The following is a 5,086-nucleotide window of genomic DNA, read 5'->3' as shown; positions in this document are numbered from 1 at the left end:
TAGTCTATGAAGAATATTATTGAATGCAGCAACTTTATGCTGGTAAGAGTGTGTAGAGGAATTATGTATGATAATGTCCGTGTAAGATGGTTTGTGGAAAATTGCAAATTCATGTTCATTGTTATTTTTTGTAATGGTTGAGTCAAGGTAATTTAATGAATTATTTACCTTCCTCTCAGTGGTGAATTTTATTGACGGGTGGATGGAATTGACATATTCAACGAACTTGCCTACTTGCTTTTCTGTAATGATTTCATTATTCACTAGTGATAAATGGATATCGTAATGCTTGAAGAAATACATGCATAATGAATATTTAATACAACAGTCCTGAACAAACTGTAACGTCTATTTGATAAAAAAAATTGATGAGCTTCCGTGAAGTATCATATTTATTCTAATACTTGCTACTTTCTACACACATTCACATCAAATCGATATACCAAATTTGGAACATCCATTCGAACTAAAAATGAAAACACAGGAAAATAATATTTCATTTGAGTTAGGAATTGGAAAACAGTGAATTACTTAAAATTAAGTAGATTCTATGATATTTATTTGTAATCGTCATATACCTATATATTCTCTAATTATTCTCTAAGTATACCAAAATATTGGCAAGCCAATTAACAAAATAGCATTAGGACCATTGCAAAGATCGTAACGGTTCTCAAAGAGTTTCGCGCCAAAATAGTTAACGCGTGTCAAACAATTGCAGATTTCGTAGGAATACTGAAACTTTAATGAAATGAATAAAAACACTTTTGTCTAATTACCTATATTTGATTTTATTTATATGACCGTTTTCGGGTTTGACCCCATTACCTTATTACCTTATTACCTTATTACCTTACCTATAAATTTCGTCGCCGCTGATATATACCATTATTTTTTGAAGAGAAATTTTGATGATCATAATATCCTCCATTTCATAAATTCATTATCGGATGAAAAGTGCAATTTTCTATACTTCACTGAATTTGACTTCGATACTAAATTTTCCCATTTTCATGATGTTTTTCTTCAAGCTTTTGATATATCCTTTCCTAAACAGTTTCAAAAAATTAAACAAAATCAAAATTCAAGTAGACACAAACCATGGATTACTAAGGATATCGTTGAAGAAGGTATATTACTCAGAGATATTTATAATTTGAACAAGAGCCAAACCAATGTACATTTATTGGGTCAATATAAGCAACTCTTAAAAAATTATAGACAAAAAATTGTGCTCTCAAAAAGTCAATACTTTAATAATCAATTCCACAAGGCTTAACATGAATCTGAAGCTGCCTGGTCTATCAGCAGGAAAAATACTATTATAAACGATTCATCTAAGACATTGGCGATGGTGTACTTGTTGACGATGGTCCCGGTATATCTCAAGCATTTAGTAGTTATTTTGTCGATTCAGTGGAGTCATTAGTAAAAAATACTGCACCTGGTGGCATTGAAAATCGTTGTGTAAAAACTGAGAGTCTTTTCCTCTATCCAATAGATGAAACTGAACTCGTGGAAATAATTAAATTCGCATGTTCGAAAAATTCCAGTGGGGTCGATGAATTGCCAGGCAATGTTTTAATGAAGGCTGCTTTGAAAATAATGGAACCTCTGATTTATCTAATCAATTTATCTTTCTCTGAAGGTATTTTTCCTTCCCGACTTAAGCAAGCAATGGTCGTCCCAGTCTATAAAAAAAGCGATAAGCATGTAATGTCGAACTACAGAGGTATTGCTTTACTATCTCCATTTTCGAAAATATTTGAAGAATCATATCAAAACTTGTGTCCTTTTTAAATAAATACAATATCGTATCTGACAACCAATATGGGTTTCAAGTGGGCTTGTCAACCCAGGATGCCATCCTTTCTCTACATAATCATGTATTATCAAACTTCGACAACGATGAAAAATCACTTAGTGTTCTTTTCGACTTGACACGAGCGTTTGATATCAGTCATCATGGTCTTCTTCTTGATGAACTGTTTGGCATGGGCGTTCGTGGTCCAAGTCTGAAATGGATTGGAACCTATTCAATTGGTCGTACACAGGTTGTTAAAGTTAGGCTTCAGACTGGGTCATTTTTCTCTGAATTTCGAAACGTTGTTACAGGTGTGCCCCAAGGTAGTGTTTTGGGGCCTAAATATTTATTTTATTTGTTAATGACCTTTCAAAAATTAATCATCCACAGTGCTCTATACAATTTGCTGATGACACATCTTTTACTGTCAGTGGTGATGCTGTATTCAACATGCAAAATTATTGTTCTAAGAATAGCTTGATTCTAAATAATCTTAAAACCAACACCATTTTCTTTACAATTCAGGAAACTGATTATAGTGTATTGGTTAGGTCTGAGATTAAAAATATTGAACAGGTAAACTATAAAAAATGTTTAGGAGTTTTTATTGATTCCCAACTCAATTGGAATCATCATGTTGATTTCATACTGAAGAAATTAGCGACACATTGTTTCGTTATATGGAATCTGCGTAATTTTGTGTCTATTGAAATTCTTAAAAGTTACTATTATGCATATATTTACTCTGCCCTCAATTACTGTATTATTTGTTTTGGCAACTGCAATAGAATCAGTGACTTATTAATGTTCCAGAAAAAAAATATTAGAACAATTTGTTTTAAAAAAAAACTCGATTCCTGTAAACCACTATTTGCAAAGTTGAATATATTAACTGTTACTTGCATGTATATTTTTAATTGCGTAATCTACGTTAAATCAAATTTCTCCAAGTTTTAGAACAGAGATGATATATGTCTTTTTTCGGGCTTCACCCTGAGAAAAAACTATAACATTTTAATTCCTAGTCATAAGTTAGCCAAGGTGACTAATGGACCTGATATCATGTCAAAAAAACTGTACAACAAGCTCCCAATATCCAATAAAAAATAACTAGTGTAAAGCTCTCTAAACAAAAAGTTCGGAAAGTATTATGTGAAAAGGTATTTTATTCGCTTGATGAATTTTTTCAGTCTGCTTTGGAATTTTAAATTTTAATTTTTGTACCCCTTTTATGGTCTGAATGTTATGTAATATATCATATAATTATGTTGTTTTATGATTGTGACCTCATTGTAATTGTACTGAGTTATGTGACTTTTTCCATGTCGTCCCTAGGTCTACGGAAATAAAGATTTTTGATTTGATTTGAAATATTGAAAAAATACTTAATAATGCGGCGGGGTCAAACCCGAAACTGGTCGTATACATAAAATCAACTAGTGGTATTTAGACAAAAGTGTTTTTATTCATTTCATTAAAGTGATCATGAATTACCACAAAATAAACAAGTAATCAATCATACATAATACAGAAACTATATGAAACATAAATAGTCAATAGTAACGGCATCTTTTTCTTTTCCTAATATATTTTTTCCGGTAAACTAACACATAGTTCACCTCTGAAAAACTGGATTTGCCAGGATTTTAAAAACACTTGATACCCTCACGATGAAATCCAATGATACACTGAAATGGATCGCGTTCCTGGTCAGCCCTTCGATGTGGCAGCATTGTAGGGCTGACCAAGATGCTCTTCATATAGCGATTTGTATAACTATGGGCTGACCAACAGCATGGGGCTGACAAAGGTTTAAAGGATATGTAAAATTTTTATTTTCAGAAAAAATCTACCCCTCTGATGGGCCTATTAATAAAATCATACCACTGAAGAGTATTCCGAAAAGTATATACCTAAATATATTCGGGAAGTGCTGGGTGGACCAACGCCCCGTTCATATACCGGGCTGACCAATATGCAATGAACAAATATATATATATATATATATATATATATATATATATATATATATATATATATATATATATAACAAATTCTTGTTAATAGAAATCATCTCCATATTGAAAATAGGTTTTGTCTATACATAATCTTAAAAGTTCCCTGTTCAGGCTAGCTTTGAGTGTAACCTTTTACTTCAGCTTGTTTACGTAACCATAAGGTTTAGTTGTTTTTTTTTGGACAGTCCAAAGCTGTTAAATTTATTACTTAACAACTGAGGTATTATTATAAAAGGTAATTTAGGTTTTGAACAAATAGAATTTAAGTCACATTTTGGGCTGATGAGGCAGGTATTTGAAAATTTTCTTCTTCAAAATTCTCAATTTCATTGTTTTGCAAATAATTTTCATCATGAGATTCCGCATTGAAAAGCTCTTCTGAATTGAAAGTCGGTCTTGATCTTGGAGTAAAGAAATTATTTGTACGCGGTTGTAATGTTCTTTTGGTCGTAATTGACATCGAAGTGGGGTCATCAGAACCATTCTGTACAGGTCTAGGATTATTATTATTAGAATTCTGATTTCGTGAGTTGAAGTTTATTGGACCTCTAAGAAAATTATTATTATTTTGTGGCGTTGTCATAGCGCTAGGATTGGTATTTTGGAATCGTGGTTGATTATTTGGAAAATTAAATTTTGATAATGTGGTCTTTGAGGTTGGTTGTTAATATTCATATGGGGTTTCTTTGTATTAACTGGATTGTTTGGTTTAATCCTCATAAAGCTCATAAAGCTTATTTGCGCTTCATTATTGTCAAAACGTCTACATTCAAAAAGGGCTTTTTTGATAGAATTAATAGGCAAATTCAATAGATGTGAACAATACGGTTCTAAAATTCCTGATTTGAAAGTATTCAAGGCATGTTCATTGTATATTCTTTCTTTACAAATTCGTATATCTCTGTTGGATGTACGTATGTTTATGTGCTCTAATAGTACTTGTAGTTTTGTTTTAATGTTTTCAAAATATTGCACATAAGTCTCTGAATGTATTTTATAGCATGATGAAAGTGAGATGAAAGTTCTTCCGATCGCGGATCTCCAAATCTACACAACAAAGCATCTTTAATTTCAGACCTCTCAGTACCATTATAAGTTATCAATATACTTCTAGCTTCTCTGGTTAACTTAGATTTGACTTGTTCGAAGAGTAATTTATTGAATAAGCAATTTTCTTCTTGTATTTGTAATAATTCAATATAAGTTTCTACTTGTTTTATAAAATAAGCGAGGTTTTGTGAGCCTCCTGAGTATTCTGACAACA

At 31.7% G+C, this 5,086-nt stretch overlaps 1 long non-coding RNA gene across 1 annotated transcript; it reads right to left on the bottom strand.

Annotated features, from left to right (window-relative positions):
* Positions 1–1,649: 1,649 nt before the first annotated feature.
* On the bottom strand, positions 1,650–2,137 carry LOC141485325 (uncharacterized). Its single transcript, XR_012467144.1, has 2 exons — positions 1,745–2,137; positions 1,650–1,691 (listed from the first exon to the last, which is right to left on the bottom strand). It is a non-coding gene; the product is annotated as an uncharacterized lncRNA (long non-coding RNA).
* Positions 2,138–5,086: the final 2,949 nt, after the last annotated feature.

The sequence above is a fragment of the Leptinotarsa decemlineata genome, unplaced genomic scaffold, assembly GCF_025532065.1.
Source record: "Leptinotarsa decemlineata unplaced genomic scaffold, Ldec_3_MD MMD2_tig00026316_RagTag_RagTag, whole genome shotgun sequence".
NCBI lineage: Eukaryota > Metazoa > Arthropoda > Insecta > Coleoptera > Chrysomelidae > Leptinotarsa > Leptinotarsa decemlineata.
Note: the sequence above shows the minus strand (reverse complement) of the source record. Positions and strands in the feature narration are given on the sequence as shown.